General features: G+C 40.0%; 1 long non-coding RNA gene across 1 annotated transcript; it reads left to right on the top strand.

Annotated features, from left to right (window-relative positions):
- The first annotated feature begins 1,253 nt into the window (after positions 1–1,253).
- On the top strand, positions 1,254–8,518 carry LOC148130811 (uncharacterized). The gene is made up of 3 exons (XR_015749627.1): positions 1,254–1,490; positions 7,880–8,049; positions 8,323–8,518. It is a non-coding gene; the product is annotated as an uncharacterized LOC148130811 (long non-coding RNA).
- The last annotated feature ends 1,495 nt before the right edge of the window (positions 8,519–10,013 follow it).

Below are 10,013 nucleotides of genomic sequence, written 5' to 3'. Positions count from 1 at the left end.
CCACTCATCTATGAAGGTGACAAGCTATGTCATATTGTTTACATCCTGCGCTGGTTGATATCAATTTAAAGGAAAAATATCACTGCTGTATCGAGCATAAGCATTAAATTCAAATTGTACACCATTTGAGATAGGCCAGACTAGAAAACCAACTTCACAAGTTAGACTTGAAATAAATTGATGCAAGCTGCTCCAACAGAATTTTGAAAGGCAGAGTGCATTTTTCTTTTCCTCCCTTATATTCATGAAACAGGGCAGAGCCAGTCTCAGTTTCTTCCTTTTGTTTTCCAGGCTTAAAGTATGGTTTATATATTCTAAGATCTTAAGAAGTGCTCCCCAATAGTTGTCAGGTCCAGTTAATGGGTACAAGGAAAAGGATTGTCTTGTTTGCAAACTCTGGAACTCTTTGCCTCAGGAACATTTTTGCCAGTTGGTTAAGCATAATTTTTATTTGATGTTTTATTTTAGACATTTTCTGTCTTTGTTATCAGCCCCTTTTCTTTACAAATTATCAGCTTCTGAATATAGCATACCATAATACAGATTTGAAATTGCAGATTTCAGAATGAATTATTAACTCAGAATTTCATAAGTGAAAGATTTTATTTTTCTGCCCTCTTTCACAAATTGTTTAATTCCTCCCCTTTCTTTTTGGATTTGGGTACTCTCTGCTTCCCACAGCTAACCATCCTATATTTCCCAGTAGAAATTGGATAGATTTGCCTTTCTCTTTAGGTCCTTTTCTTCCTGTGACTTTACTATATGGTGAAGTCAATCTGGAAGGTCACCTCTTTCATCAAGTATTCGATTTGCATCCAAAATTGTATGTACATGAAAAATGTGGTTGTGTGTTGCACCTAGCTGCAGACGCAGATGAAATTCTGTAGAAAGCCTGATGCACGCTAACCTTTGCAGATGGCTCAGCTATTGCTGAAAAATGGATTGCTTAATAAAGCATATCATCCGACATATTTGCTGCTTGGCTAGCCAAATAGAAGTTGTTTTTTGCACAAATTTCCTTGTCAAATTTGTCAATGTTCATGTCATTTTTGCTTTAGGTCACAGAGCAAGGTGCAAAATCTTGGCATCTTTGCTCGTTGCAAGCCAGTTTTGGCTATTTCTAACAATGGAGTGAATTTCTCCTGAGGTTCAGGTTTGTTATGTATATAAGGAATAAGAGGGGAAAAAATCAGTTATAGAATGCAGTGGACTTTAAAGAAATTGTCTGGTGCAGGAATGAGGGTTGATTTGTTTTGTTTTTAAAAATAGTGATAAATATTTGTATTCATATTCAAGGAATCTGTTAGAAAGTCAGTGCTGAGAAAGATACTCTTTTTTCCTTTAAATGATTTAGTTTGTTCAGCTCTGTAGTTTCAGAGGATTTTGTTGCATGTAGATTATTTGCTTGCCTGCACAGAAAATGTATTCCTTTGTATGTGGATATTTACAGGATGGAAAAAAGGAAATGGGTAGTTTCTGTCAACTTCAAGGTAAGGTCCCTTTGCTCTTTCTTATACACTGTATTCCTTTATACCTTGTTTGAAGCTTCCTGAAGACTTCATGGTTCTCTTTATGTTGAAGAATTTAATAGCAGGGTGTGAATGTGTACACTATGTATCTATGACTAAATTGCTGTTCGTTCTCTCTCACTCCAGGCCAGAATTTTATTTTGGAGAATTTGTCTTATTTACTTAAGGGAGAAATGAAAATCCCACCCAACCTTCTGGGAAGGATGGCTCTTCTGCAGGCCCCTTGGGATGTAAATGGCTACGAACTCTCTGCCAAATTTGTGCTGATTTCTGCCTGAACTCTAGTTGTAGCTGAGATTAAGATCAGGAAAAAGGTGTTTTGAAAACCCATGCACATACTCCATCTAGTCTTCTTATCCAGGTGTCAAAGCACCCCACTTATGACTTGATATATCCTCATCTGTTTCTCGGAATTGATCCATTTTTAAGGTAGTTCAAAGATAGCTTCAGGTTCCATAATGAACGTGATTATTCCTTTTGTTTGCACAAGTCATTCCATAAAGAAGTGGCTTGAGTTGGTACAGTCAGGGTTAGTGATCTGCTTCAGTCCAATTGATCCAGCTAGTCTGCTTTGGTTCCCTTCAGTTTGGTTGCTGGGGTCTTTTTGGCTGAATTTCTTTCTGGATTTTTTCCTTTTTAAGAACAAGTAAATCAATGGTCTTAAAGTGGTTTCTGCCTTAGTGAGAGACCTATAATCCAATGGAGGGCTGTCAAACTCATGGCCTGCAGGCTGGATGCATCATGCACTGGTCATGCCCGCGTCCAGTTTAGTGAAGGGGGAAAAAGTTGCAATGCGTCATGTGACGATGCGAGTTTGACATCCCTGATCCAACAGGACAAGCAAATTCTGCTCTATTAGTTCCAAGTGTGCCAGGCAGTTGAATGCGTGGTTTGGATAGGATGGGGGAAGGGCTTCCTTTGTATAGATAGACCTCACTTAATAACCACAAAACTCTGTTGCTAAGTGATGCAAAACATTAAGCAAAACATCATGCCACTGTGACAGACTTATGACCTCACTTCTATCACAGTTGTTAAGTGGGTCACCTTACGCTGTTAAACAAGGCATCATGTGACTGCAACTTGTGATTTTATTGCCAGCTTCTAGATTGCTTCTGCTTATTGGAAGCCAGCTATGAAGGGTGCAAATGGCTATAATGTGACTATGGGATGCTATAATGTTTGGAAGTGCAAGGACTGGTCCTAAAATTAAATTACTTTTCCACTACCATTGTAATTTTGAATGGTCACCAAACAGGGCAGCTGAGGACTACTTATATTTTTCATTACTTAGTTGTAAAAGAGACCAGAACCACTGAGTGTAATCCGTAAGAATGAATTGCTTCAATGAGTTAAAGCAATTTTATAATTTGTGTTACTTTTAATCTACAGTGAATGCATGTCATACATATTATAGTTTAGAGGCTCCTTATAGTATGATGTAATTAATTATAATATATTATGTCACTTTTTTTTTATTCTATACCTGTACTCACATAAGGGCATAATAAATATTACCGTACTACTGCTACCACTAACTTTGGCTTGAAGAGTAAGTCACCTGATCCACCGATATATATTTAACAAAAGATCTTCTCAATCTCTATCTTTGACCAAACATATCCCACAGTTGCATGACAACTGCACAAATCCAGAAAACCAGAAGATGACACCCCAGAGATGTAAGAAGGGGAATGAGTGGAAGACTTTCAATTGCCCACTGGACTGTTTCCAGTTCAGGGTCCTCTCAATATAGGAAGTCCCCACTTTATTCATGCAACTGATAAAGGAGATCTTGCATGAACAGCTGTACAAAAGGGTTTTGGTGTACCTGAACAATATTTTGATTTATACAAACACAATGGAAGAGCATGTAAAGCTAGTGAGAGCAATGCTCGAGAAGGTCCATGTGGCACAACTGTACATGAAGCTTTCTTATTATGAGTTCTACAAAACTAAACTGGATTGCTTGGGTTAACAAATCTCTCATGAATGGGTGGAAATGGACCTGGAAAAGGTGCAAGCCATCCTCGAATGGGAGGTTCCTCACACATGGAACCAACCACTGATCACTGGTCATCTGGAGACATCTGTTAGAGGGCACCAAAATTCCCTTTGAGTTGTGGACAGATCACAAAAACCTAAGGGCAGGGGTGGGATTCTACCAGTTCGCACCTATTCGCTAGAACCGGGTGTTATCATTCTAAGCACTTCTGAGAACTGGTTTTTAGAAGAAATTACTGGCCTAATCCTGCAAGGAAGGCAGGAAGGAAACATTCTGGTGTTGCTTACAGAGACTGCCTCTCCGTTAATCCTTATTACATTCTTGGCAGGACTGGACTTTTTGTCTCAGGAACTTTTCTGGAGCTTTTTTCCCCTCCTTTGCTGGTATTTTGCTTGTGTGGAGTGACCATTTAAAGTTACAATGGCACTGAAAAAAGTGACTTATGACCATTTTTCAAACTTACAACTGTTGCAGCATCCCCACAGTCATGAGAGGCCAGGTGAGGAGATGCATGCCTCGATGTGAGTGATGTTGAGTTGGCCACATCCAGCCAATAACATGACCACCAAGCCATGTCCACCCAGTCACATGACCACCAAGCCATGCTCACCAACTAAGCCATGCCCACAGAACCAGTTGTTAAAAATTTGAATCCCACCCCTGCCTAGGGGCACTAAGAAGACTCTGAAGGTTATCACCTAAACAAGGAAGGTGGGCATTATACTTCAATTGTTTCAATTTCAGCCTATATTATTTGCAAGGAGGGAAAAGTTTTCCTAGCAGATGCATTATCCAGGCAGCCACAGTACAAGAATAGAGGAAGAGTTATGAATTTCATTATCCCCTCCAACCAAATTGCCACTTCCACAATCACCCAGGTACAAAGCAAAGTGAAGCCCCCAGATGGCTGATAATCTCACCCAAACATTCTGTCCAAGGATGACTGGTACAAGCTGCACAAAGATTACTTCACCTTATGAGATGGCCTTGCATGGATAGGGGCCAAACTCTATATACCAGCAAAGCAAAGAAATCTCATGCTGCAATGCAGCCACAATTCCAAAAAGACTGGAATTGTGAAAACCCTACATCCTGGACCAAGAATCCAGTTGGAGTTAAACAGAAACATAGACTGGGAAGACTTACCAACTTGGGTGAATTTAGATCTCCAGAGACAACATTTGCATCCTAGGAATTGTGGATTGGTCATGAAGGAATTTTGGATTGGTTATAAAGGAACTGTTGGTTGGTCAAATCTCAATCCATTACTTTTGGGAAATGTTGGAAAACAATTGAAATACCAGATATCTTTTACAATGCCTTGGTAAGATCATACTTGGAATACTGCATCCAGTTTTGGTTGTCACAGTATAAAAAAAAGTTGTTGAGATTCTAGAAAAAGTGCAGAGAAGACCAACAAAGATGATTAGGGGGACTGAAGGCTAAAACATATAAGGAACAGTTGCTGGAATTGGGTATGTCTAGTTCAAGGGTGTCAAATTTGTACTGTCATGGTGGCGTCATGTGACATATCAGGACTTTTTTCCCCTTTGCTAAACTGGGCAGGGGTGGGGCCAGCACGTGACACATCAGACCTGCAGGCCGCGAGTTTGACACCTCTGGTCTAGTTTAATGAAAAGAAGAACTAGGGGCGACATGATAGCAGTGTTCCAATATCTAACAGGTTGCCACAAAGAAGAGGGAGTCAACCTATTATCCAAAGCACCTGAAAGTACAACAAGAAGCAATGAATGAAAACTAATCAAGGAGAAAAGCAACCTAGAACTAAGGAGAAATTTCCTGACAATTAGAACAATTAATCAGTAGAGCCACTTTTCTCCAGAAGTTGTAAATGCTCCAACACTGGAAGTTTTTAAGAAAAGATTGGATAACCATTGGTCTGAAATACTATAGGACCTCCTGCCTGACCAGGGGATTGGACTAGAAGACCTCCAAGATCCCTTCCAACTTAGTGACTGTTATCTGGGATAAGGAAAGGTGTGTTGAGGAAGAAATCCAAGGAACTTTTAACTATATGTGGGTTAAGTGACAAAATGTGTGTTGTAATATTGTAGTCTGTGCAAACACCACTGTTCACATTTGGTATGTGATGCAATGATGCAAGTATAAAACAGCATAGCCTACATCATTCCATCAATTGCATGTTTCTCGTTTTGGCATCATCATAATTAGGAAAGGTCATCTATGCTGAGACCTGCACTCCTTAACATTATATTAATGTCTCAAATGATGAAGTGCAGGAAATGTATTCTAAAAGTTGCAAGTGACCCAGAAATAGAACAGGTAGCTAAGATTTTAGAAGACATGGTTACTCTACTTGAGTCTGGATAGAGATCCACTTGTAAAGTGGATGGAAAATAACATAATAAAATTAAGCTATGACAAATGCAGGGTTCTACCCTTAGGAAGCAGAAGTCCAAAGCATAGTATGTTGATATGAATACTGGTGAAAAATATACTTGTGAAATTGTAGATGGTCTCAAGCTGAATATAAGTCAGTCGTGTTATGCCCCTCCCCTCCTCGGAGCCTGAATCTGCAGGGGAAGATGAGCTGGAATAGAATGGGACAGAGATCGAGGAGGAAACTGGCTGGGCCAGTCAGGCCAGGGCATTTCAGGATTACAACAGCTTGTAGACAGGGAGGAACAGGAGCAAGATGAACATGAGAAACGGAGCTCAGGTGATGAGCAAGGACCACCCCCTCCTGATCCCACAGCATGGAGAGAAGAGAGAAGGAGAGATCAACACAGACTGAGCTGGCTACAAGGGAGGAGAGTGCCCCGCCCCACTTCACAAGGCACACCTGGGGACTGAAATGTAAGAAGGTGCCTGTGGGAGGGGCATTTGTCGGGAACAAGCGTTGAATCTGTGGAGCCTCATGGGTACTTGTTGATGCCTGGAGATTGCTGTGCTCTGTCTAGTGGGGCTTGCCCAGTTGCCTGCTTTGCTGAACCTCTTGCAAAACTTGCTTACTGGACTGCTACCCCGGTTACTGTTTTGCAGACCTGTTCTCTGGCTGTCTTGCTTTCTTGCCATGCCCTGGGTCATCACAGTAGTATGTCATGACAGCTAAATTGGAGAATGTAACTTTTGGCTACCTCAAGAAAATATGTTTCTTTGCTTCAGAAATCTATAATTCTGCTACATTTAGCATTCAAAGAGATTCATGCTCGGCTTTGGGAGGAACCTCCAGATTATACAAGTGTCAGCCAGTGGAATGGGCGGTCACATGAACTGATTAGTTGCTAGATGGTAAACTGTTGGAGATCCTCTGGTAGACACTAAGCTGTTGTCCCCTTTCCCCAGTGGCATAACTATGGTATGATCAGCTGGGGCTCCATTTCTTTCTGAGAGAAGGCAGATGAAACATAGATGTTCAGAAGTAATGACTCCTAACCATCATTCATAACTACCTCATCATTTACTCTTCACTGGGGACCTACATTCTGTTGGCTTTTTTAATATTTCTAACATACTCCCTGACTCTTTTTCTTATTTTTTGTTTCTCATGCTTTAGTTTTTCTGATATAATGTATGCAATTTCTAAAGATTCCTTTGTCTTATTTAATCAAAGTACTCCAAGGTTGGGGTACCTTGGCATCAGGCTTAAAACGAGGAGGAAGACAACCTTTTTTCCCCCTGTGAAAGCTAATGTGGTGAGGGAATTTTAAAGCCTAGGAAGAAGCAAGATGCTGAACCTCCATTGGCCTGAGCTAGTCTTTCATGGAGAACAAGTTGCGGGTGGATGTGAAATGTTGATAAATGGTTTTGGTCATTAACTCTAGTATAGTTTCATTATCAATTTCTTCCTAATACACTCATAAAATGATACATAAAATAATCGGTTTACTGATCTACAATACATCTTTCTTTGAACCACTGGTACATAAATATACAAAAGAGTCTTGGCTGAAAAGTGAATTTGTCTTTATAGATGGTCTTCAGGTTATGACATCTTGTTCAGCAATCTTTCAAATGTGTGATAGCACAGAACGAGGGGTCTTTATGACAAGTCCTCAGAGTTCTGGTCACTGTAGCATCCCCACAGTCACACGATCGCAGTTCCCAATGTTCCCTGCTGGCTTCCCACAAGTAAAGTCAAAGAGGAAGATGACAGGAAGTCAAAAATCATGGTCATACAAGTTCCTCATTTAATGATAGCAATCAGGACTGCTTAGAACTGCCCTCATTAAGTGGCATGGTAATGCAATAGTGAGCTTTACAACCACATTGCTTAGTGATGGCAATTCCAAATTGCTATCAGAACCCAAGGACTACCTGTAGTTAAGAATGTGGTTTTTTTTTTTCAAATTTTCTCACACAGCCAGTCTGATGTGGTAGTTAAGGTGCTGGATTAGAAGTAGAAAGACCCAAATTCTCATCTGCCTCAGCCATGGAAGCTCCATAAATGACTTTGGGCCAGTCAGTGGGTGGTGTTGTGAGGAAAACTGGAGAAGGGAGGACATATATGCCACTCTGAATGCCTGTACAAAGGTAGGGTATAAGGATATATTTGATCTTCATTTTATTAATTATATTCTGAAGTAATTTGTATTCAGTTAACTCTATTTCTATATATGACTTTTGGATATAAATATTGAACATGGACATTATTTTTTTAACCAAATAATACTAGTAAAAAGTTTTTAATAGTTGCTGTATAGTTTTTGGCTTTTTTATTTTTACATTTTTCAATATTCTGTTGATGCATAAATCATTTTTAAAAAGCTATAACATAAATACATTGTTTTCCCCATATTTCTAAAGGAGCTGTCTGATGTCATCTCAGAACCACTGTACCCCATCTTTCAAAAATCCCAGAGCACCGTGGAACTACCAGAGGACTGGAAAAGAGCTGATGTGGTTCCTATCTTCAAAAAAGGGGAAAAAAGAGATTACCATGCCCCACACTTTTCTATTGTATACACCTAGCCTGCTTCCTTTCACAAGACATATGTGGGGCAAAAACTGAGGCTCTAGAAATGAGCATTCTTTCTTGTTTGTTTGTTCTTTTTTTAAAAAAAAAAATAAGAGCAGGTGTATATTACTCCTTCTGATAAGTTTTTAGTGTACCATTGTAAAGGTGTTGTTTGATACCTTACACTGCCTGCTATAAAGCCAACATGAGTGATTAATAGCAAAGCCTCTGCCATTTATTATTAATAGCAGTGTGTTGACTCAATTAAATCCAGCCTGCTTTTTTTGGCAGGCCTTTGCAATTATACATATCATTATGGGCAGCAGCCCAAATGCATCCTGGGAGGAGACCAGAACTCCACATTAACTTTTTCTGGCAGTCTCAGGGCAAGTTGGCAACTATGCTGTGTGTCTCTAACCAAGCCAATATGCCTGTCGCAAGGATGTAAGAGGGGAATTGACATTTAGGATGCTGGGAAATGTTTCCAAATACCAATTTTTGAATAGAAATTTCAGTACCTTTCATCAATTTCAGTAGACTTTCAGAAGAATTCAGGTTGGACTTGGCCACTCTATAGGCCTACTACAAAAATTTCAGATCTAACAGAACTCCTAGACTTAGGTGTAGGAGCAAAAGCATGTTGACAGTTATGCAATAGTCCTTGTTTACTGAATCTATCTTTTCTGTCCAACTGTTAAATAGGAGAAGAGACCAGCCTGGTCAATCTTTTAAAGTTCTCTACTAAGTTGGTCTTTCCAACCAGTGCTGGTTCTGTTTTTGTAACAGTTTGGTCCACCATTACACTAACTTGTTCTCTTTAACTGTGATTGAGAAGAGTGGCCATGGTCAGTGGTCATAGTTGGAAGTTATCTTATTGAATAAAAGAAGAAACTCTAGGCTCTGTTTTATCCAATCAAACCAAATGGGCATTGCCAGTTATTCTGCCTTCTGGGAAGGAATTCTATATGGAATATAACAGTACAGTGGAACCTTGGCTCATGGCTGTAATCCATTCCAGGACTACGGTCGCAACCCAATTTGGTCATGACTGGAAGTATGACTGACTGCGCATGCGTGGACAAAAAAAAAATGTATGGACTGCGCATGTGAGGAAAGGGAAATCAGTGCAGAAAGGGAATCTGCTGCGGCCGGGTTTGTTCGCCACCCAATTTTTTAATCATGACCCAATTTAAAAATTGAGTTGATTTTTTTGGTCAGAACCCAATTTGGTCACAGTCAGAAGCCTCCACTGTACCTCCATGGAAGTATCAATTTAAAACGACTGGCCAATTTTACCACCCTCATCCTTCTGGCCTTCCAGAAGAGCCTTAACATCTAGTTTTGCCAGCTGGCTGGGACCTTGATCGGGGCAGTTTTTGCTGAAGGTAATTGATGGGGTCAGAAAGATACCTTATCCCCCCAATGTTGTCTGACCCTTGGCTTTAGTCCTTATTTAAGTCTTTTTAATTTTAACTGTTTTTATATGTATCTTTTAATTATTTTGTAAGCTACCCAGAGCCACCTTTTTGGTGAGGCAGGT

The sequence above is a fragment of the Notechis scutatus genome, chromosome 4, assembly GCF_049901735.1.
Source record: "Notechis scutatus isolate UNSWTSFEM ecotype Mainland chromosome 4, rNotScu1.2, whole genome shotgun sequence".
Classification (NCBI taxonomy): Eukaryota; Metazoa; Chordata; class Lepidosauria; order Squamata; family Elapidae; genus Notechis; species Notechis scutatus.
Note: the sequence above shows the minus strand (reverse complement) of the source record. Positions and strands in the feature narration are given on the sequence as shown.